This window comes from Chlamydotis macqueenii, chromosome 11, assembly GCF_036417535.1.
Source record: "Chlamydotis macqueenii isolate bChlMac1 chromosome 11, bChlMac1.mat, whole genome shotgun sequence".
In the NCBI taxonomy this organism is placed as follows: domain Eukaryota; kingdom Metazoa; phylum Chordata; class Aves; order Otidiformes; family Otididae; genus Chlamydotis; species Chlamydotis macqueenii.
Genome location: NC_141566.1, coordinates 2981297 through 3006624, shown reverse-complemented (window position 1 = coordinate 3006624; position 25328 = coordinate 2981297). Strand labels below are relative to the sequence as shown.

The 25328-nt window shown below is 39.7% G+C and overlaps 1 long non-coding RNA gene across 1 annotated transcript; it reads left to right on the top strand.

Annotated features, from left to right (window-relative positions):
- The first annotated feature begins 3777 nt into the window (after positions 1 to 3777).
- LOC147599360 (uncharacterized) lies at positions 3778 to 23290 on the top strand. The gene is made up of 3 exons (XR_015259729.1): positions 3778 to 3908; positions 20453 to 20637; positions 23160 to 23290. It is a non-coding gene; the product is annotated as an uncharacterized LOC147599360 (long non-coding RNA).
- The last annotated feature ends 2038 nt before the right edge of the window (positions 23291 to 25328 follow it).

The following is a 25328-nucleotide window of genomic DNA, read 5'->3' as shown; positions in this document are numbered from 1 at the left end:
GGACTGTCTTTTGTTTCAAACAGACTAAACTTCCATTGTGTTGTTTGGCTTTAACTGTTTTTTAGGTTTGATGGTTTCTACCCTTACTACCTTTTAATTTCCGTTAAAAATTATTTTCTTCTTTTTATGTTAATTATTATGATTTTTTAGTTGGATTTTTGGTCCATAAGGATTCAGTGTGGAGGAAATAGCAGATTGTCGGCATAATTGCATGTAGTCCTTATGCTCTGGGCACAGAGAAGTTCTGCTATTGGTCTCTTGTGTTCTAGCATGTATTGACAACAAAATTATGAGTTGACACGTCAGTCCTCTGAAAGACCACTAAATCGAGTTCATAGGGTTGCTCATACAGTCACACAAAAACTCTTCTCTTGTGTTGGCATAACATTTTGCATGTTTCTCAATTACAGCCCGCCAACTTGTAGTGATCTCAGCTGTAAGGTTCAGACTGGAGAAAGTCTCTCAGAAGACGACTGGCAAGGGCTCTCCTGAGTGAGCGGGTGTAATTTTTAAAGGTGTCATGTGGCAGCCTGCCTAAGAATGATGCTTCAAGTTTGGTCCTGACTCTGGATTTAAGCCAGTACCCTAGAGGTTAAATATTCCATAGCCTGTTCCCAATCCCTTGAGCACTCTGGTGTCTCCAGCTACTCGTCTTTTACACAGACTTCTTAGCAAAAGCAATTTCATTGGCAGTAAGAATTGGCTAGTTCAGTTCAACTGGAATTTTTTGATGAAGTCTCTCGTACCAATCGGGTTGAGGATCATCAAATGGAAGGGAAAGGCAAATGAAGGCAGGCAAGGGAAAGGCTGTTTTCCAGTGCTGTGTCTAGGAAGAGGCGGCAGAAGGATGTGCCTCAGGATGGGTGTGATGAGTCTGGGTGTCTGAGCAAGCTAGGAGCAAGCGTTTTGTTACTGAGCTTGCTCTATGATATGCAGCACTTGTTATTTCATAAACAGCCTTAGCTGTACGCCTAACTATTTGAAAAAAAAATCCTCTCAAAACATAATTTTTCAGGATGGGTATAAAATGGATGCCTGAGCTATTGTTACCCAGCACAGCTGACAGCGGTGGCCCTGCTTTTTAAGTGGGTTGTGTCACACAGTCACCATGCTTGTCCCCAACTGAGGGGGATACGCTAAAAATATGCAAAATTTGATACAAATCTGGACCCGGGAATGTTAATGCAGTACTGGTACCTTCCTTTAGGATGGTATTTCTGAAGGCAAGCTAAAATGGGACCGATTTTTTTTTTTTTTTTTTTTTACAAAAGAGTGTTAATAACTTCAGTGTCTAGAGCTGGAAGGAGGTGAGCAATAGGTCAAGAACATGTATTGTGTAACTCAGACGCTCTCATTTGTGTTCCTAAGTCAGTTACATGTTATCTTTAGAGATAAATTTTGGTCCCAGCATTCCTTTTCTTCCACACCGTTCTCTACTAAAGGCAATGTCTACTACCACAGCATGAACATTTATATTGGTGCTTTTTTAGCAAATGAATTTTGATCCCTTTGATTCCCAAAGAGATTATTGGGAATTTTAAGGTTTTTTTTTTAAAAAAAAGAATGGAAAAGTGCACAGTTTATGTAAGAGGCACATACTGGTATAGCCTGAGTATTCGAGGTGACACATCTTAGGTACGAAGAGATAGGTATGTTGCAAATGTGTATGGCCGCGTAAGCAAAAAGAGCTTATTCAAAGAGCACTCTTTATACGTATAATTTATGCAATTTGTTAATGCTGTGTTGCATTTTAAGGGCCTCTTGGGGCCATCAGCTTTACCACTTGGGTAGATGCTATGTTGCTAACATGGCTCCTGTTAAAACCTGAAGGCTCTGGTTCTCTACTTACATTTTGATTGTGATTCAATCCTTATTTCTACAACTCACATTTCACTGTTTTCTTCTCTTCAATTTTTTTCCCATCCCAGAAGCCATCTGGTACTTTCTTCTGTCAGCCAAGTTTCTGTTCTTTACCTGGAGCCTTTCAGAGACTCTAGAAGAGAGTGGATTAACAGTTGTCACTGGAAAATGAGTTTACTTCCAGCTGGAAAAGCTGTGAAATATAACTATTCATTGATATGTTATGCATTTCTTCTTGAACACTCTTAATTCTATTTGAAGGCTAATACTGGGGAATAGTTTTCCTTAGAGTTAAAAATCTGTGACAAGATCCTTAGTATCTTTAAAGTGAGTTGGCTGACTTTCCCTGCTCGTATTATGCATGGGGTCCCAACATAACAAATGTGTTCTTTAGCAGACATATTTGGGATTAGCCAAAGATGAGTCCTGAGACTTTAATCTGGGTCAGATTTAGTCCAAGTGAAAGAGGTTTGTGGGCATCCTACTATGCTTACTTTTCTTTTTCTTTTCTATAGTAAACTCTGAAGGTTGTGTTTGCCCTGCATTATCTTTGTCCCTTTTATAATAAAAGTAGAAGTGCATAAATCACTTGAGAAGCAACTTATTCTCTTTTCTGTCCGTGGTTTATTATAAGCATCCAAAGAATAAAATTTGCTTGTGTACTTTTAATTATTTCAAGAACTGAAATGTCTAGGCTAGTAGTAAAAGTGTCATGAAATTACTGTAAGGTTGCATGAGTTTTGGCTGTAAATCTTATTCACCTTGACTAGATCTCATACTTTAATTCACTGGGGTATAAAATACCATTTACATTAGTTCTTCGTTCACTTAATCATAATTAAATGACTGCAGAGGGCAATAATTCTTAGCGACTCTTTCTTTGATGTGACACAAATAACAAACTGTGTTTGTAATGTGAAGGTGTTCTACTTCACTTTTACATTTGCCCTCGCCTCATACAGCATATAATGTTCTCTGTAGGTATAGACATATGCTCTTGTTACATGCACCATATGGGTCACAGATGTGGCTGACATGGCTACATGACATCTTTTTTAATTTCATTGCGCTATACCAAGCCTGTGCGTAGACCTTTTCATGATGATCTGAAGGGATTTCTGCTCAAGATTTTAATTTTTTTCACCTGAACCATGACTGGGGGGAGGTGGCCCTCTTTTTCTGCTATCAGGTTATATTGTGTTAATAAAAACCCTTATGAAAGTAATCTTTTTCTGCTGCTGAATTCATTGTCACCTTTAGCATGGCTTCACTGCAATGTACTAGTAGTTCCTTTTTTAAATTTCTGTATATACCTAATATTTGAGCTTTGCCTTGCTTTTCCTCTTCTGATCACAGTAAAAGAGTACTTTTCTGGAAGGAGAAGTGCCATCTACAGATTGTGTTCTTCTAGTAGCAGCAAACATACCCATAGAAGATGAGTGCCCAAGTTAGGTTAGAGGTAAAGATGAGTAACAACTTGCTTATATCTAATAATCAACAGCGGAAGGTGAATAACCACAAAATGGCATCGTTGTGCTAGGCAATTGATCCGACACTATCCCAGTTCACCCAGTGAAACCTATTCTGGGCAAGACTGATTGAAAACTATGTGCTTCAACCACTTAAACTGTTTAGTTATGTATTGTGAGTACGTTGTATAGCCTGATATAAGGATAACGGGACTGGGTGAGCACAAAGCCCCAGAAGATAGGGCAGGAGAAGCCGTGGATGGGGGAGCACCTGCCAGACTTAGAAAGAGCCTTTACTGCAATTTGGAGTTCTTTTGTGTGGCCTGTGAAAATCCTAACGCCTTGTAAGTTTGCACTTCTTGGGGTAAAAAGAAAATGCAATTAAGCCAGAAGTTTTAAATTAAAATATTTTATACATGGAAAAATTTTATTTCTTTTTTTTTTTTCCAGAATGTGAAATAACCCATCAGATGTGCAAGTGTGGCATTTCTTTTTCACAAAGTGACCACATCTGAAACCAAACACTGAAAGGACGTGGGCTAACGTGGAACAGCTTCAAGAACTCTGACAACCCAAATAGTAAGTCTTGTTCCTTTCTCTGAGATAGAGATTCACAGATAAGAAATGTTTGGGGATTTTCAGTGCATGTTCATTCATTATTCTGAAATTTCTTACTTCTGCCTATAGGATGAGAAAAGAAATGAGAAACACATGTAAAATAAGTCTTTGGTTTAGTTTAATCTTATGTCTGTTCTTTTCACGTAATTAAAACGTTACCACTTCTAAAATGCAAAATGTTTTCCATAATTGACTAAGGCAGTTTAATGAAACAAATAAAATGATCTATTTTATCTCTTATACCACATATTGTTAGCAATATCCTATCGTCTGTCTCAAGACATTGGAAACATAGAATCAGAACTCTAGATGAATAATTGGGATTTCTATACGTCTTTCAGTTACCTGCTTTCTTAATGGACATACAGAAGCTACATTCAGATATTAAGAAATGTGCTGAAGTATGTATGTTTTCTAGTGTACATCTCTTACTAGGCAAATGTAATGAGAACACATTTTTCTTTCGATAAATTTGCTGCATGAAATTCAGATGCTTTCCTACTCTTACTGAAAGCTACTCGAGTTTTCTGAATGCACTTGGCAGTCTTCTAATGCAGTAATTATTGGTCTCACCTTTCCGTATGACTTTACAAGACATCCCTAGCAGCATATTGCGCTCTCACTTCCCATATATCTGCAGCCACTGGAAGAAAGTGCGGTGAAGCTGTCTGAGTCTCAGTGCACAATGAGTTCCCAAGGCACGGGGTGGCTTCCTGTCACTAATGCTATCTGTGAGACCAGGACAAGTAATTTTATTAAATTCAGAAAGTTTTCATTTCAACTTTGACCTTTTATTTGAATATACATTAATTTAAATTTGAAAAGCAGAAGTAGATTGTAATTCAAAGGAACTCATTTGTTCAAAATATTTTGGAAAGGACATTTGGATAGTTTCAAAAGGTTTTGGCTTTGTTTTAATGGGAAATTTGCCCAAATTAATTTGCTTCCACGGTTTCTATTTTGCTGAAACAGCAAAGAGTTTTCTCACTCCTCTCCGCCCAAATAATGTCTTCTTGATAAACCTCTTTCTGAATTTCACTGATACTGATGGAAATTAGAGATGAATTATATTCATGTGGAAAGAAGCAATTCTGAAATTAGTTTGAATTGACATTCACCAGTGTTGGCAGACATAATTGGGCTAATTATACCAAAAAGACCTCTTTATTTTGCAATCCGGAGAGGCTGGGTATTGCAAATGGAACCATCTCTGGTCTAAACCTCTTGATCATAAGTTTTTTTTTATCAATACATATAATGTGTTCAAGGTCCTCCTTGATTCTTTACAGTTCTTAAGGAATTGTTCTAGATAAGTGCATTGCACCTTTCATCAAGCTTATTTTGTAAAAGATTATGCAAAGGCAAGCAGACCTATTCCTGCAGAATAATCCTTATTAAAGGTCGTGGCCTTTCTTCCTCCTTCTGAAACCTTAGAAGAGCCATAGGCTTTGTATCCCCTCCAGACATTAAGGGGTCCATTTCAAAGCAGCGAATGTGGGAGGTGTACACACAAATCTTTCTAACAAATAACAGGATTTATTTTTTGACTTGACCCTTTTGAGCACGACTTTGAAAACTTACCCAAGAACATCTATCTGAAAACTCTTCAGTCACCACTCTCTAGGATAGAGAATTTATGGCCAAGCAGGGTTTGGGCTTTGCTTAACCTTATCTGTGTGGCTGGAAGGAAAGCAAAATGTAATTAATTGTCCCATGGCTATTTAGCTTCCTTGGGGCAACTGCTGCCTAAGCTGACCATGGCAGGATACTCTTATACTGGAGCCTACTTATATCTATAGGAGAAGGGCTGCACGTCGCCTTGCTGCACTACAAGGAACTCATTTCCCAGCCCCGTTGCTAGCCGATAACATCTTGACACACCATGCTGTTAAACTGGCATTTCATCCTGTCTGCTGCTTTTACGTGAGCTTTTTACAGCAATCTGGAATGTACTTTTTGGACAGATTGTTTCTCTATGTGAATTAAGGTTCAGACAATTGAATTTCAGCTTTAAACCATGGGTATTCTGTATGGAGCAGTTTTTAACACAAAGAAGGGTCAACTGGGAAGACAGACTAATGACTGCGGGAGGGACCTGAGGGAGGGAGTGCATTCCATAGAGTAAGGGGTGCATGAAAGATGTACAGACAGGGCTGTGATAATAGCAGCTGGGAGATCATGGAACTGAGATTGAAGTATGGGCCTGTCATGGTTTAACCCCAGCCAGCAGCTAAGCACCACGCAGCTGCTTGCTCACTCCTCCCCTGCCCCTGGTGGGATGGGGAGGAGAATCAGAAGAAAGTAAAACTCCTGGGTTGAGATAAAGACAGTTTAATAGGACAGCAAAGCAAGAAATAATAATAGCAACAACAACAACAATAATAATAATAATATACAAAATGAGTGATGCACAATGCATTTGCTCACCACGTGCTGACCAACGCCCAGCCCATCCCTGAGCAGCAATCGCAGCCCCCCAGCCAACTCCCCCAGTTTCTATATATGATGTCATATGGTACGGAATATCCCTTTGGCCAGCTGTTTGGGTCAGCTGTCATAGCTGTGCTCCCTCCCAGCTTCTTGTGCACCTCCTCGCTGGCAGAGCATGGGAAGCTGAAAAGTCCTTTTGTTAGTATAAGCACTACTTAGCAACTCCCAAAACCTCAGTGCGTTACCAACATTATTCTCGTATTAAATCTAAACCACAGCACTATACCAGCTACTAGGAAGAAAATTAACTCTGTCCCAGCCAAAACCAGGACAGAGCCACAAAGATTAATACTGACTATTGAAAGGGAAGACTGAAAAAAATGATCCCCATCTCCATTCCCAGTTTTTCATGTTGTAGGAGTCATTGCTCTGAAGAACAGCCACAACAGAACAACCTGAAATTCCCCTGGCACATTTCCTTGCTGGACCTGCCTGAACTCAAATGGGCTGATGCTAACCCTTCCCTCTGGGGAGTCCATCAAGTCGTGGCGGGTTTCTTAGTGCTCTGTGATGCTGTCAGTCAAACCCAGGCATTTGGCATGTCTTGTAAAAGAGGAATTCTGTGAGCTTGGCTTAACCAAGGCAGAGATGAAACTTGTACTTGGTGGGAGATGTTTCATGTACTCGGGGCGGGTGCTGTAGAAAGGCAGCTGAGACCTACTGTGACCATTTCCTAAAGTGGTTTCAGACTATCTGTGCCCCAAGAAGTTCTGAAACAGGAAGGAAGTGGTGCTGAGCCAGAAATAATCTGAGGAAAACAAAAAGCAGGTGGATGAACTAGATGGGATAAGTCATATAATTATAGAACTGGTTACAGCCAGAGGTAATTTTAGTAGGTCAGTGTTTGACTGTGTGCACCAGACATTAAATCTCCAATATCACAGCGTAATTCTTTAGTCTAAATACCACCATCAGCTTAGGATACATGAAAGAAAAAAATTTCTTTTACCCCTTAAGGAATGAGGAGGGGGAGTTTGTCATTTTTACAGTGTAATAACCAACTGCATCTACTCTTGGACGTAGCTGTAGACGAGGTATTTCTTTAATAGCACATTGCTACTGATAGATGGCCTCCAGAAGGTATACTCCATCTGGATGCATGATTCATTCAGATAAATTACTTAGCCAATCCTGGGATCTGTAGTAGAAAAGCAAGCAATTAACCTTTCCTAATAAGAGCCAGAAGCAGACCTTAAGGAAGTTGAAATGAAGCAGGTAGCTGGTGTTTAGTTTCCAGAGCAAGTTTTAACACCAGCAGATGGTGCTAAAATGTCCATTAAAAGGAAAAAAAACCAACAACCCAAACATCTCAAATTTCCTTAAAATTATAAACTGTCAGGGAAAGATAAATTGAGATACTTCAGGTAATTGCTGTGGAAAGTTGAATCTAGGGTGATGTTAGTCATCTTTTTGCTTAGACTAGCATAACACACGTGAAGATGTGTGTAGCCCTTATTTTCTAGTTTGCTTTCAAGATGGATCAATTTTCCTTGAGTCAGGTCTTTACCTTGAATAAGGTGAGTCAAGTATTTCAGGAATTTTCATTCATTTTCAAACTGAGGATTAAAAATTTTGTTGTATAATTTTACTGATTAATTAAAGGAAAGACTTAAAATTTTTAGACTAATTTTCACTCTGAATAAGTACTTGTAAAAACTGGCGGTTGTTTTTCTGAGGAAACTGCTGTATCATTTTGTTAGTCACCATGTTGTTTTTTACATACAGAAGCCCCTAACATCACATAAATAACTTTAAAAATACATTGTAGAGGAGTTGTGTGGTTAACTCGGGGAAATTTGGAATAGGAATGTAGAAATTCTTAGTTCTGGTTCAACTGGTCACATTGGTGTGAAGCTGGTAACTCCTGAAGGCTGCTCGCCGCTAAGCAGAGCGTTAGGAGGGTTTCGTAAGGCAGCCCGCAGCCGCCCCAGGCAGCCCTCATCCAGAACAAATGAAAACTTTCTCAACAGCTTCTGCAAAGGGGGCGTGCTGCTAAAATGGCTCTTTTCCTCTTAGACTAACTCTAATATGTATTTGCATGTGTGCAGGAGCAGAGAGAAAAAGAGGGGGGTGTAGATCATAGAATGGTTTGGGTTGGAAAGGAACTTCAAAGGTCACGGAGAGTAAGTGATCTCAGAATTAGCCAGAGTTTCTTCCCTAAATGCTCAATAGTTTAGATAGTAGCCACTTCTGTTTGGTTCACTGTTTGAGTCTCATCTCCTCAGGTATGACTGTGATTTTTGTAGGAATTGTTGGAAATGCATGGATTAGTACTGATGGTGATTGAGGGTCAGAGCTGGACACGTTTCTTTAAGCAGCATAAAGAAATTATGCCGAAATCTCTGAGTACTAATGCTACAATAGAGCCCCAAAGCAACTGACAGTCAATCAAAATGCTATATTCCAGCTTAAAATGTACAGCCCTGGAAGGTGTTAGAGTTAAGGACTCTGCAGCAAACTTGGCTTAGATTTAAAAGATCTTGGCTTCATAAACAGTGAGTACTTTATGTCACATCAGAGGATGAAGCAACATATCTGTACTGTGAGTCTAGGTAGTCTGCTAAGCCAGTCCTACACAATGAGACCATCCTTCCTAAGGATCTGAAAGTTATTCCCAGCAAGATAATGAATATAAAATCACTTCTAGCAGAATAATTTTAGTTAATGTATCCAAGAGCGGTGAACCTCATCCTGATGTCTCTTACACGTACTTGTGACGGTCTTGCCTAAATAACAACGGAGAAACACCTTCAGAGTTTATCCTAAAATAATTTAATAAGGCTTCCAAATATTTGTTAATCGTGTGACAACTTGGGACTGCACATATGTACCTCCCTGCTGCTCATTTTATGAGTACTCCTCTGCGAGAATCATCCAGGTGATGGAGTAGTGCAAGGTGCAGGTATACACAATGACTAACATTCTATTTAATTATTTTTTGGCAGTGATGGTGTATAATTATTTGCTGACGTGTTGAATTGGTCACTGAATTACTGTGAAATTCAGATTCTAAGAAGCACTGTCATTTTGATAATTAGAGGCTCTGTCTTAAGAGAATATGTGCTTGTTAAGTTGTAATTTGCTTAAAAAAAATAATTAAAGACAGAGGTTATTTAGGAAGGAAGGCTTAAGACCAAGATTATATTCAAAGGAAATGAAAGACAGGAAGCCCCAGGGTATTAGAGCCCTGCCATGCAGCTCCTATTAAAGCAAATGAAGTCTTACAAGCAGCACAAATAGTGGTGTCTGCCATAAGGCTGCCCAGCACTTTCTGTTATAAGATCCTGTTTTCTATTGCTTAGAACTTTGCCAAACTTAAACCATTTGGGCCAAAATTTTCCATGCTGTGTGCCTTGGGCAAGTATTTATGAAAGTTTACTCTAAAATGCTCAGCCATTTCTCCAACTAGGGTTAGGGGAAAAAAAAAAAGATGTTGTTTTGTCTGTGTTTGCAGGGCAATGTGTAGGTACGCATGTATCTATGCCCATATCTATGTATAAATAAGAAACTGTCTTTTTGAGAAATATTAGTGCTTCCATGGTCTGTAGAGAGGGCTTGAAATTTGGCCTCTTTTTTTTTTTTTTTTTTTTTTTTTTTTTTTTTTAATTTGCCAATTATGTTTTTGGGAGATGCCACCAGAGAGCTCCAGCATGGAAGCAGCACACATGCAGTCCAGTTGGCAGATACACTGAGCACGGGCTGAAAGGGACCTAGCAAGCAATTGCATCCCTCTGGTTGCACTGTAGTTGCAGTAGGTCTGGACAGAAGACTGGAAAACAAGAATGACCAACTCTCCGAAGCTCTCTGTGCTTCGCTTGACTAGGGCTAAGGTAGTGGAGAAAAGGAGGAATCTGCTTTACTGTGCTGCCAGAGGTGAAGGACAGTGGGTGAGGGAAAGAGTGGCAGGGCAATAGGACAGAGGTAAGAGGAAAAAAAAAAAGAACTTAGAAAGGCAGGGATCTAGAAACAGTGAAAAAAAAAAAAAGCTAATAGTGAAAAATTGGAAAGGGTGCTCTGGAGAGAATGTAGAGAAACAGGGACAGAAGTGGTTTATAACCACTGCACCTCTGCACTTGAAACCCAAAGACATGGCTTGTTTCTCCATCTCATCCCAGTGGCAAAGTCAAGCAGAGAATGTTGTGTATCTCAGGTGGGCTGGCTGGCTGGTGTGGTGGAATTCTACCTGATGACATTTGATTTTCAGTGTAAAAGAATTTAGTCAAGTCAATAAATACACCTCTTCCCTCTTCAAACTTAAAATAATCTTTACAATGTGAAGTCAAAGGTCTTACGACGGCTAATCAAGAATGTAAACATTATTTTACTAGCTTGTGAGTGTAACTGTTCACTTAGGTTTGTTTGCCGTTCTCCTATGTTACATGCTCCCATCTTCCCTCTCATCACTGCCCTCTTCAGTGAACTTCTTTGCTACTCTCCTCCCCTCATATGCCCTTATTCTGCACATTTATTTTTCATTTCTCTTTTTAGATTGTTTCCCTCAAATCCTAGTCCCTACATTTGCACTTTATTTTGCATTTCCTTTTCCTTTTGCTACTGTGAACTCTTATTGCCAAAGACCGTATCTTGGTTTATTTTTTAGCTTGGCCTTCACTTCTCTAGACTCGCACCGGCGGTAGAACGGGTAAGTGTGGGTAAATCTTCCTGCCTTTTCTAACATGGCATGCAGAGAACCTGGCCTTTACACAAACGTGTACACGCACATGCAAAGGCTTTTCTGGGCTCCTTCCAGTTTGTGTTTTACTGAAGCAATGTCTTCCTCTCTGGTCGTGCTTTCTGCAGCCTCGCCCTTGCAGGGTCCATTCAAACTCTGCTACTTAGATCATTTTCCTGGCTCTTCATCCTCTTTCACACATTCTGCTGTCTTCTCTCTTCCACTTTAGCCCTGTTCCATGTCTCAGATGGTACTGCATCATTATTTACAGCTGTCTTCATTTTCCAGCAGTGCAAGCTTTCCCCACGTGATAGTCTACTCCCGCAATCATTTCCATGCTTTCTCTCATGTTGTGAGGTGTCTGAGAAAGCCCACAAACCTAAAAGTTTATTAGTGTCTGAAACTTTTCTTACAACTAGCTTGTATCAAAATGCTTCTGAAACAATAGTGGCTGACTAGGTAGTGGCATGCCAAACTGTGAGCACGTGTATTCAGATTACTGCTGCCTTGTCTTTCCATTCATACTACCCCAGCTCACCCCTTTATTCCTCTGTTTCCCCGAATTAACCTAGATTAGGAGGTATGACCTGCCTTTTTTACAATTTAGGGTACAGTACCTTGCACAATGCAACCTTCTCCAACCCTTGACTGGCCGCAGGCAGCAGCGTGATATGCATCATGTTAAAAATAATTGATGCAACATGAAAAAACTCCAATAATTTAGAAATTTGCATTTTGAAAAATGAGTCTTAAAGGAGCCACTCCGTTTCATCGCAGTGAGACTATCAAAGCAGTAGCACAGTCATCTTTATGTAATTAGGAGAAAACATCCTATGTTATTGAGCACTGGAAATATTTTTTGAGGTTTTTTTTTCTTTAATGTTACATTGTGTGTGTTGTCTTTGCAACAATACTTTTTGCTATGGTAACAACTTTTTTATTGGAATCCAGAGCATGAATGTGTAATGCTGCATCGACCCTATTACTCCTGAGAGAAATTAACTTTAGTAAGATTTGTTTTGGCTAAACTTTCAAGGAGGAAACAAAGTGTAAAAATGTTCATTAACTTATTTTTAAGCAATATTTCCCGTTATTATATGCCACTGTCCTTTTGTTACAGCCTTAGGTTTGAAGACATTAGCTATTTTTTTGGTAAATGAGAGGGTGGGGAATGTTATTTTGCTCACATTATTTTATTCTCATCAATTTGCACATCAGAAAGTAAATGGTTTTGTTTCTTGAGTCCAATGAGCAACAGCTGGATCTTCCTGTGCCCCCTCCCATTCTTCCAGTTGAGGATCAGCATCAGCTGTGGCTTTGTGCAGAGGCACAGTGTGGGATCAAGTCTGCAATTTAGCATCTCATCTCTTGATATGAATATGCAATCATAATTAGGAGCTCCAGAGTCCATCAGCACATGTACGAGCCTAGAATTTAAGTTATATTTGGATATATTATAAGTCTAAACTCTCTAGTGGGTAATAAACCTGCAAGCCAAGAAAAGCCAGAGGCGAGAACTTTGTCTGGAGGTACTGTAGGACTTCCCTGGAGGTCCTTCAAACAGTGAATCATCAGTGTTGAAATGCTTGCAGCTGAATTCCCGGCTCAGACTCAACTACAGAAAGAGAAAGAAGATAACTACAGGCAAATTGGGCAATTGAATTGTCTGCTCAGGGTGCCTAGTACTTGATAGACTTTTCCTAAAATCGGAATAAGAGTCAATAATGAGTGCAGCAGTGTCTAACTGGTCCTAATTCTGCTGTATGCCAAGGACTTTTTAAGCTGTTCCAAGCATCATCTTTTCTGTCTAAAGTCAATGGGAGACCCTGCCTCGCGCTCTGGAAAAGACGATGGTATCTAGGGCTGACCTTCTGCCGTCAGCCCTACAGACCGTTCTTTCCAGAGGTGGGATCTTGCTTTTCATGAGTGGACTCAGCTCTCTGATAATTTGGAACAGAAAGAGAGTAGAAAATATTGCTGCTGTTAAAACTTTTCTTTTTGTGGCTTTGTAACTGTTATGCCCTTCTAATACAGGTAAGGATTTGAACTTTGTTAACGGCGGAGGAGTTTATAAATTAAAGTCAGTGTATTCTTTACCCTTATCTCTGAACTGGTAGTTACCAGACCTTTTTGTCCCTGTTCCACCTTTCAGATACCCCTTGTTTTCACTACATATGAATACAAACAATACAGAAAGAGGCTAAAACTGTTGTTTTTCACGCAGGCAAAATTCCGTAGATGCCAGTGGGTTCAGATCTCGTTCACAACAGTGCAGCTATGATATAATTTTTTTTTTTTTAAATATGCCTTTAGTTTTAGCTGGTTGCTCGAGGTATGTGAACAGGGGTTTGCTGCTGTATGTGCAGATGGAACTAGTCCTGTTGTGTCTGCTTTGCTTCAAGTAAAAATGTGAGAAAGTTTTCTGTATGTCTGATGGAGATTCAAAAGTTAGAAAATCTGTGAAGACCTCAGCAGTCCTTCAGGATGGAAGCGTCATGGAAGTGTAATACACAGTTTTAATATAAAGGGTGAAGAAAAAATAATTTCATTGTGATTGAAAAATACCTCTTGGTTCTTCTGAATTCCCAAAATTTTCCGAACTGAAAGAGTAACTGCGTAAGATTGTATGAGTCAAACAATGTTATTCTAAACTGATCCTCAACTTGCTTCTCAGTATTTTTGTTTTTTTAAAGCTAGTTAGTTGGACAGCTGGACTGAATCTAAAATTGTGCAAGGGGCTTCAGCTGAACCAAAGTCCAGTGTATTCCTCCACTCTTTGGAAACTTTCCACTGGCAAAAAATATAAAGGTTTGAGGGCTAACCTAGAATTGATTTTTACTTAATACTATGTTTGAGGATGGGGATTTTTCAAATTTTTAAATGTATCTGAGGTTTGAAAACAGATGCTGAGGCTGCTCAGAGTCACTGAAGAAGATGATTTATAATTAGACCTGACAGCCTTATTGAAGTCAATCGGCTATATAGTGAACAAAAGCAGTCCATAATAGGTAGAAAATATCTCTTTGAAAGATGTAATCCACTTTGATAGAGGATCAGCTGAGAACCATATGCAGGCCTTCCATCTAATCCTGTCTGAAATTATGTTCTGGACACTTCCTTCAGCTTGGGAGAGAAAGGAAGCCTATCGCAGCTCCTGTAAGTTTGTCTTTCCAGGAAGGATCTGCCTTCAGTTAAGTGTCAGCACTTGATGTACAGAGGGACCAGAAATCAATTCTGGTTTGAGATATGCTGGTTGGCCAGAGGGTGAATGTCCAGCTAACCATCTCATCATAGCTGTGGTGACTAGCCAAGGTTTTCTTTGTGTTTTAGTGCCCAGAAGAAGGAGGAAGATACGTTGATCAAATAAATTTTGCCTTATTTTATGGAGTAATTGATTAGTACCTAAGCTGACGTGAAGCAGCATTACTGAAAATACCACTTTTCCAGCCACACTGTAATGTGAAAACAGGTGGGAAGGAATTGTCCCATCGTTTGATGTGAATGCCAGCCAGGGCTTAGCGGACGAGTGACCCTTCACAGATTCAGAGATAGTCTTTCTGCTGGAGCCCCTTTGATCTAGTGGTCATGGTGAGCGACAGCTTCCCCGGTTGAGACTTATCTACCTGTGGGGAAGGGACTATTAAAGGAATAATCTTTCATATCCACTTGAAGAAAGGAATTTTGCAAATGCAAAAAAAGTATGCGTAAATGAATGTGTGCTAATGGGAACTGTCATCAAGCGAATCTTGTGCGAGCAATTCCCAAACGGATGCAAGATATTGTGGATAACCAAGACTGTCCAGCTCTGGAAGTAAAACGAAGCACCCAGAAAACTTTGTTTCTCTTTGAAATGATCTGCAGATGCCATATTAAAATATGTCAAAGCATGCAATGCAACTTTAAGCTAATGCTAGATTGTAGAAATACCACTTATTTCATAAAAAAAAAAGAGAGGAAGTTGGTGGTCCACTCAGATTTATGCTGGTCTTTCACCTCTTGTAGGCCTGGTTTCCTTTCACTTATTTGTTTAGATACCAAGCTACATCAGATGCGTGTGTGAATACTTCAGAGCCCTCCACTAGGTATTTAAAAGGCACTAAAGCAAAAGAGAACAAAGGCCAGTGAATATACAGTGGGGTGTCAGGTGGGACGGAGACCTTTGGAAAGGTCCTGAAGGAAAGGTTTCATTCTTCGGCTCTTACTCATCTGAGTAATAAAAAGAGCGCCGCTTTTAAATGAGGCCCAGAACACAAATTTCGGTGGATGTTGTGGGTCTGACTTGCAGTGTGTTGGAGGACCACCCGTGATGGAAATGGCATGCAGGTACTGAAGGTCAGGAGTGGAATGTGTTTGTGGAAGGCTACGAGTGCGCGGGACGATGCAGTGTTACCTGCCGAGCCCGTCAAGGGGAGTTGTGAGATTAGTGAAAGCCTGTGCCGGTCTGTGAGGATGCTCTTCAGACTGGGACTGTGGCGCACGGGCACAGCTCCCTGGACGCGTGGCACCGGAACGCACTGGTGTCAGAGGAGCTACGGGGCTGACTTTGATGGACGCCGCACGAAGCCTGAGGTCAAACTCCTCTTAGTGCAAGTGGTTCACTCGCTCCTCTTCTCAATAAATCGACCCGTCCTGCAGTAACAGGTTCTAAAGAGAAAACTGCACTTTTAACAACACTGGCTGGGCCTAGGAGTTGAGAAAATTGTGCTGGTTTAAGTTTGAGAACTGGGGTGGGAGTGTCTATAACAAGGAAAGGATTCCGCTCACGCTGTGGAAGCGTGAATTTTGCTCCTAGACGTAGTAGCTCTGCCTATTTATGCCATTAACAAAGTGAAGATAGTTCTTAATTTTAAAGAATCTTATATGTGAGTGAAAATTGTTGATTTCTTATCATTTTGGGGTTTACATATCACAGTTACTTAAGAAAATTGGCCTAACTATAAGTATTTGGCAGCCTCAGTTCATAAGTTTCCTTGCTTCTCTATTTTTTCTATCATAATTTTATTTAATTATAAGATTTAAAAAAATTGTTCTGTAATTACCTAGTCCTATGCGTTATGTAGAAGGATGTTGAGAGACGTGTGATTATGAACTCCAGACTGCTGTGCGCTGACAGTTATGGCTTTCTCTCTCAGCACCAGCGTGAATAGACGCTAAATCTTCTCAAGCTAAAACGTAGCTGGAATGTTTCTGGTAAAAAGCAATTTGCATTTTTGGATAAAAAAGGGCAGATACAATTTTCCAACACCTGTTCCAGTTTTTAACTTCTTCCATTGAGTCTCTGTATAGTTCAGATTTTTTTTTTTTGCCTTTCATTGGAATGCCTAAAATTGGCTTCTGATAGAAATAAAATATTAGAATAATTGCATTCTGTCCTTTCTCATTATATCATGTTCTGTTTCCTTCAACATACAATCCATAGAAAAGATGGTTCTAACATTTCCTGAAAAATGTCTTTCAACATAAGCTTTTTCCATCTGCTTTTGGAAAATCAGAATATTTTGTAATTATACAATCATCTTGCTCAAGTTACTTGTTTTCTATTAAAACATTTTGTACTGTTAGAGGTGGCATCTAAGAAAGACTTGGGAAAAACTGGAATTAAAGGTCATCTTTCTGTCTGAAAGTTACTCATCGAAAAAGATAACCAAACAGACTTGCTCTTTTGAGAATGATGTCAGAATTTCCCTCAAGGTACCCATTTTAAAAATTAACTTATGATAGAATTACATAATTCATCTTAAATATTGAGCAATAGAAGCCCTTGCTAACTGTTCCATAACTCTGGTTTAGTGGATGAACTCTCCACTGGTTTCTCAAAACTGCTATCCCAGCTAGGAGCTGATACATTTGAAAGAAATCTGGACCGTTAGGTGAGAGGTTGCCATGAGTAACGAACGGTCTGGTTAAAATAAAACTAATAATCAACGAGTATTGTAATTGGTATCTCTTGAGGCTGAGATAAATTTTAGGGAGATTAACTTGATCTAACATACTTGCTCAATTTTTAACTTCTATGATAGTTTGAAATCAGGAAGGAATGAATAGCAAAAAAAATTAAATAATCTGAACTGTGAAAAAATAAAAATAAAGTAGCTCATTTGAGACTTGTCAGAAATAATGCTAGCACTGCTGTGCCCCGCTTGCTATTTGTAGTCTTGCGTGTATCTGCTTAGCGTCACGATAAACACACTAAACCAGCGAGCACGGTAGAATAGTGAAGGGCGAGCTCTGCTGTCCCTGGGATGTGCCGGGTACGTTTTTGGGCCGGCGAGGCGGGAGCGGCGCGCGGGAGGCTGCGTGCAGTCCAACAGGGCGCACTGCGCGAACGTGGCTAAAACCCCTCCAGTGAAGTGCGGTGATTGCGGTTCCTTCCCAAGGGGCCTTGACTAAGAGCACAGCTGCACGACGAACGTGCTTACAGTAGGGCACTGGCAGGTTAAGAAAACACTGACTTATGTCTGAAAATGGTTCTAGGGTCAACTGCTACCAAGACGTGAAAAACTAGCTCTGGAGAAGTGGCTGTGTCTGAAGGAAAGTCCTGCGGTAAGATGCCAGGGATTCTGTGAATTATTAGGTTTGCAGTATGTAAACAATATATTTTAACTGAGTTTATGTGTATATGGCTCACTCCGGGAAGAAGCCATGACTCCCACTGGCTTCAGTGAATGCTGCGAGTGCACAGAGCCTCTGTGGATGTGGTTCTTAAGTGCTGTGTTCAAAGAATAGTGAAGCTCTGGATTAACCCTTCCAAGACCAGAATTCCTGCAAAAGCGCTCCTACTTTATTGTCTCAGGTTTGTCTATACACGCATTTACTTAGGTGTGATCATTCTCAGCATCACTCCAGAACAGTCTTCATGTGCAGAGAAGCCCTTACCCATGTGCAATACATGCATGTGCAGGGTTCAGCCCTGTGTTGCATTTGGTTGTGTGTACATATGCAAATTCTGTGCTTGTCCAAGAAGCTGTGTCAACAAAGAACAAATTCTTCTATTCCACACAGAAAAGTTGTGTAATGGAAACAAAACCCTGCACATTTGATAATGAGACTGGATTAGATCCCCGTGTTCTCATGTTGGCAACATACATGAAGGAAAATGACTGGATTTTGATTTTAAGAAAAGACAAGTAACCTTTTCATGGAGCTTATGAAATCAGCTGGTACTGACTGATGATTCTCTTGGCATGAAAGATGTGTTCAAGGGAAATGGGCGTGCCCGTCCTTTCACATTCCAGCCTGGAAGGAGCTGAGGAGTAGTCTGGTCCACGCGATGGCATCTCACATGTGCGGCAACTTTAGATTTTAGCAAATACATTTTGTTTTCATATACCTTCTTTTATCGTATAATGTTTTGAAGAACCATGTTGTTGTTTTGTTATGAAGAGGAACACTACAGTTAAGGCAGTATAATACATGAGGGGCAAAGATGCGGGGCGGAGCTGGGGCGTGGAGATAGGGAGTCACGTGAGACCGCCTTGCCATACTCTCTTCTTACACGTTTTGCGCTGTGATACTGGTCACAAAGACTTTTTGCTTCAGTATGCATGCTCTGTTGGCACAGGCTAGGGAATGAAGCCACCAAATCAGGTGCATAAACATTATTTCGTGTCTCTAGGCAGAGACAGAGGCAAAACTGCACACATCAAGTGTGCAGGGACTCCTAAGGATACCTGTTGTTTCCTTCTCTTCTGTAATGTTCATGGAGCAGCTGAGCTCCCTCTCTCTCGTTTGGCCATCGGATCAACGTCCAAAGCCCACTCCTTTCTTAAGAAGCTTGAAACCATTCTACGTACATTCTTTACATTTTGGGCCAAAGCAGAATGTTTTTAGAACTTACGCATTCTTGGATGAGGATCAGTGCTGTTGTATTTGTTCTAATTTTTCCCTTAAATGTCAATTAATCAAGAAACCTGATATTCTGTTTATATACTTAGCTGAAGTACTTTTGTAAATTTTTTATTTGCCTGCATTATGCACAATATTTTGGATTATCTGAATATTTTTAGAACTGGAATTGGAGGAAAGATAATAAAGAGATTCCTTTGTAGAGCGTTTATACAGATTGTGTTTATAGGGGTGAATAAAAATAAATAAAAGGAGCAGAGCTTTCCTAATGCTCTTTCACCTCAGCTGAATCCATACTTGTCAGGGAAGGTAAGGCTTAAAAAGGAGACGCTCTGCAAAAGTCTGAGAGCTGCTACTTTAATCTTCACCTTCTGAGAAGTTTCAAATATCAAGAGCAGAGAGAGAGAGAGGCTGAGTCTCTAATTAGTGAAGGAGGCAGGTAGGACATTAATTGATTTGTTATGCTGCTACTTTGACCTGTGCTGTGTTTGAGAACAATAGAAGAGCTGTAACAGCGAGTAGAGCCTTTATGCAATAGCAACTTAGAAACCTTTGATCAGAAACTGTTGCTGTAAACCTCTAATTTTTTATAATAGCACTTTTTGCTGTATGCATTTTAATTGTATTTATCTATTTATTTATTTTAGGAATTAGTTTCACAGAGTTTGGGCTACTTTCTCATCTTGCACAGTGTTTGGAAAGTCCTGAAATCAAAGTCTCTCCTCTAATAGTGATACAGTACAAATCCAGTAACATTTGTGGGAAAGTGGAATAGTCTGGTTTTATGTAGGATGAAGGTCATTATAAACCGGAAAAATAAGAAAAGGGGGGAAAGAAGGTGAAGAAAGAGAGAGGAAGGATTTATTTTTATCTGTCCTGGATTGCCACGTAGGGTCAAACTTACTATGTAACAGTGTCTGTCATGACTCCACAGTCCCAAATTTCACAGTGAAACATTATACTGTCACTGCACAGTCCTTTGAAAGTTGCCTGCAGTATAGGTGTTCCATGGTGCTAAGAGTTTAGTTAATGATTTAGAACCAAAGAGACATTTAATTTCAAGAGCAGACAAAAATAATACTATAAAAGCAGTATATGTACTGTGAGAGTTTGATGGCAAAAACTATTGACTTAGAAAAAAATGTGTGGGCTTGGGCATAATTTAATCACTTAGTTGATTGTTTGTTGTGAAGGAGAACAGAAGAACAAAAAGGGTGTCTTGACCTCTATATAGCCCTAGAAGCAGAAGCACTGACTGAGAATTTAATGAAAATATGCAACACAAATCTACAAACATATAGGAGGTCTCAAAAAAGACAGGGCTAGGAGCTTTTGTTTGCAAATAAAAGGTCCCTGGCGCTTTGAATGTAATTCCCGGTGATCTTTTTTAACCTTTTTTCAGAGAAGGTCTGCTTTTCCTAGTCCCAGCTGCCAGTGTAAAAAGGGATCAGACACTTAGCCTGAGTTTCAGACAAAAATTAGATATCTGTTTTTCTAGGTTCCCTGTGTAGCCAGAAAAGGACAGACAGAGATGATCCATCAACCAGGAGAGAGATGGCTGAGATAATCAAGATACAGTGCCCTGGCTAGATGAAGTGTCCTTTGGAAGTGCCTGTCCAACATCACAGTCCAACAGCAACACAGTGATCTTGGATCTCGCTTTGCCTTAGCTGAACTGTGAAGGTAAACCAGCGTAATTGCACGGTAAAATTATTCCAGTAAACACTGTTATCTGGGCACGTCCCTTTGCAGGGGATTTCACCTGACACAAAGCAACCCATTTATTATTTGGTAGAAGAATGCCCAGACAGGGAAGTGAGCTTGTTTATTTGTAATGGTTTAACTCAACATCTGCATAAAGAATAAAATTTTAATTGTGGGACGAGTCCATATATCAAAGCGAAGTGTTGCTTTTCCTGAAAGGCAGTGCTTCTCATCTTTGGCCAGATGCCTTAGTGCACTTAAGAGCTTCAAGTTACTTTTTTTTTTGTAAGGGCTGGGGTTTTTTGACATAATATTACCCGTTTATTCTTCTCTACCTTGAACCGTGCTTGTGCCTCTCATTATGTGAGATATCTGATGATGTCAACGAGTAGTTTATATAGACTGAGGTCTCTGTATATTATGTACAGAATTAGGGAACTTCAATGATTTTGATACATGAAGGCACAAGTAAAAGACTGACATTTACATTTTCTGGAGAACACATTCTTCTATTTGTTTATGAGGCTTCATTCTCTTTCATTTCATGGCCCTCTGTGTAGTGGAATAGAAAATAACATTTGTGTGTGTGTGTAAGAATATCCAGTCCTCCTCTGGAAAAAAAAACGCTTCAGCCAAAATAAGTATTTGACTGGTTTGCAAGATAATGTCTAGCATGATGTAATATCAGGCACCTGGTGCAGTCACATCATCATTGGTTTGAGCTTTTCTTTGCAACTAACAACAATCAGGCAACATATATTTAAAAAAAAAAAAGAACTGTGGGCCAGATGTTTTTTGAGAACTGAATAAAGTGAGAGGTGAGGTAAGCATTTGAGAAAAATGCACAGGGAAAAGATTAATCATCACTTCATGTTCTATGTCCAAAACAATTGTGTCTTTGCCTGTGGTGTCTGATTTTGACAGACAACAAGGCATTCCCTTTAAGAGACAGGCAGACCGTCCCTCAGAAGGAAGGCTAGTATTGTACAGATGTAAACAGTCTGCATAACTCAGAAATCCACATCAGAAAAATTATTAAAAGTATTTATACAATTTGATCACAAACTGCGATGAGGGTATGCAAAAGTTAATGGATTAATTGTCTGAAATGCAGAATAGCACATGTTTAAATAGTTAAACATATTGGACACCTCATTTTAAAGGTCATGTTGGCTATTTGTGTTTGTTTATTTTCAGTAGGATTGATAGGAACATCCTGGAAACACACAGGAAATTTGCAAAATGGATCAAGGTTGGACCTTACGGCGAGCAGGCAGCACCTTGATGCTGCAGCTGTTTGTTCTGGATTTTTTAGCTGTGTGCCTGAAATGACCTGAGAGTGATGTGTATGTCTGAAACCATCACTGTGTATGTTTTCACATACGTATATGCTAAATGCATGCAGAAGCTTGTATGTGTGTGATATACAAACAGCACTGTATTTCTAGGCGTACTCATGTACTTCTTTCGAAGTGACTTAATAAGCACTTGGTTTGTTCATCAAGTAGCAAACACTGGAACAGAAGAATATACAAGGGGATACAGGCATAGAAAATAATAAATATACTCTGTTAGCCTTTTCATTCACATAAACATCAGGTATGTATAATGTGTTAATTCTTTTTTTGCATTTTAATGACAGTGGTAAGTACAATAAACCAAACTGTTTCAGCATAAATTAATTTTACAGTCAAATTGTAAAAGCAATGCTCAAAAGCCTACTACATGTCTAATACCAATTTGCGTATGTAGGTTGTACATACCCTGATGTAGGTTGATGCCTCTATGATAAGAATATTTTTGTTAAATGCTGTCCTTTGTGGCATTTTCTGCTAAGGACCTGACAGCTGGTTAGTTTTGTGCACAAAGGTTATGAAGTAAAAAAAAAACCACTTAGCCCACATATATATGCAGGTGGATATAACTCCTTCCTGACACACACACACACACAATATTTGTATATGTGTGTACGTATATACGTTGTATACAACATTTGACACATACAAATTTCTGGATTTTTATGCTCCTGATTTATATTATCTTGTACTATTCCATGACTATTTGATATATTAGAAATCTGTCATGTATTTAGACTGTTAACACCATTACAAAAGCAAACTTTTTTTGAGTTTTCTCATTACTTTCAGGGCTATCAGCCCTCATTGCACATCCTGTTTTGTGGAAAGTGAGGCCAGTTTCAACAGGCTTGGATTTCACTTTTGGGAGAGAGAAGAATTAGTAGTTTAGAGGCTGTTCAGATAAGCCTGACCTTAATTGACACAGTGGTGTGATAGTTTCTGCTTGGTGAAGGAGAAAAAGAGAGAAGCAATATTGCAAGTACTTAAAAATCATGAAGATTTCAGTTCAGATTTTTTCCAGATGACTTAAAACAAAAGACATACAAATTTCTACAGTTATGTGTATTTTGTCTTAGTGACCTCACATCAGCTGTGAAAAGCAAGGAGATTGTTTTCTAGCTCCCAGGATACTTTTTTCCCTAGGGCTCCTCGGGCCGTAGGATGGAGGATGTGAAGGAGATGGAGGATGTGTTCCTCGTTCACTGTTGCTGCTCATAAAGTGGCAATCCCCAGGTGATGTCCCCGACGGCTGCCTGTGCAATCCCGTTACACCACGAGCACAGTCGCTGCTGAGGGGGGAGACTCCCCTGTACGGGTTCTGCTTCTGACCTCTCCAGCTCGTGCCACTCACATGGTCACACTGGATGGTTCAGCCTTGGATTAAAAAAAACCCTTGGGTTTGCTTGTTCGGTCTTTCTGGATTAAATGGGGTTTGCAATTGTTTAGCAACTGCATTTCCTTTCTGCTGCTCAAATAACTTTGACAGAAAACTTAAGAATGATCTCTAGGTATGAATTTCTTACAGGTGCCTGTGAGTTTTGGCCATGGCATATGAATTGCCTTTGTTCATCCAGGCTGACACTCTGCCTCAAATACTGGGAAAAGGCGCAAAAAATATGACAGTTGATATTTCAGAAAACCTCCCCCAAAGGAAATGCTCCTTCCTAACATCTGGTAATTAAAATTTCATGTCTGAGGGTTTATTTCCATTTTAATTCTTCTCTTGAGGTTCAAAAATTTTTTATGCCTTAGTAATTGAGTTCTTGATGTTGTTGTCATTGATAAAATGTTTGGGGTTTTTTGTATATAGCTATACTCTTGCTCCTAATTATGTCATGGAGCATTAGGTGCTCATGGAAGAAACAGACAAACATACTCCAGGCAGCAGCGGCAGCACATCCTCCCTGTGCTATCCGGCCAACATTCCTCAACTCTGACCTGAGGACCACCTCTGGAGATAAGAGTCCCTTCTTGTCAGCGAGTCCTCGCTTTCTCTGCCAACACTGTTAGCAAAAAGGACAGCCAGAGCCAACAGTATAGTTTTGTACAGCAGAGGCTTGCTCACCAAAAACTGCTCCATGATCACTGAAGTGATTTCATACACATCACCAGAAAATTTATACTGTGACATATTTATGTTCCCATTTTGCTTGGAGCTTGAAGCCTGAAGAACTGGCAGGTTATCAATTCTGTAACTGATTTGTTTCCTCAAGACCTGGCCATTACATTTCAGATAGAAACAGTTATATATCATGAATTGCATGCATACTAGCTACGCTCTGTAAGCCAGTAGATGTTATTACCACTTTAAAGATGAAACCTTAGAATGATTGCATGTTTTCTAGAAATCAAACAACATTTGAATTACTGCTCCTACTCTTACCTACTCTTGACATAGGTAGTCAAGTTATAAAATTAAAAATACTCTTCATTTGGCCAAATCACAATTATTTTTTTGCCTTCACAGATAGTTGGCATGGTAACTGCTGGTTTTCAGGTGTCAAAAATCTCTACTGTAGAATCAGAGGAGTGGCTAGGAGACCAGTTGTCTTAAACTTTTTGGTCCTGCAGGCTTGCTCGTCTGCTGTTCAGTAGCAACATAAAATAGCAACATAGGTTCTTATAGTGACAAATCATCCTGACTAACTCTGCAGACAGCTCTTCCCATAATGTTCATGAGAAGATTAAAAATCAGTTGATAATTTCTCAGTGAATCCGTCTGTACTTTCCCGTCATGTTTGCTATCGTTTTCCTAGGATGACCTACAAGCATTTTATAATTGTATTTCACGCATCTGTCTGAGTATAAAACTATGCTCGTGGATCATTTGACACTTCTCAAGTGATGGTCGATGTTTTGGCAGAGCTGGGTGTTAATGTCTTTATGGGTGGAAAATTTTGGGGTTATATTAGATCAGAAACTCTACAAGATGCAATAGTGGGGTTTGCTTTCCCAGTTTGCTTTGGCAATTATCTTTGCCTTTCTCCTCTTTGCATAAATTAATATTTCACTATACAATAAGTAGAGATTAGCTGATCAAAACGATGGCCGCCTTTCCACCCTTTGTGGGCCCAAATCCTGATGTGTCTGTTTTCAAGGCGCTACCGCAAGGCAGAAGTGGGGCTGTAGCCTTGTTGTGCTGTGGGACGGGGAATTCCTCAAAGCCTGAGCTCAGGCAGCTTTGCAGGATTCTTCTTAATGCCCCATGACACTTTGGATCCAAAGTAAATCCCAAGATTCCCCCTTAGGGTCATTACAAATGACATCCTAATTTACCAGCACTAAGAAAACTCTTTTTTTATCTCTTTGTTT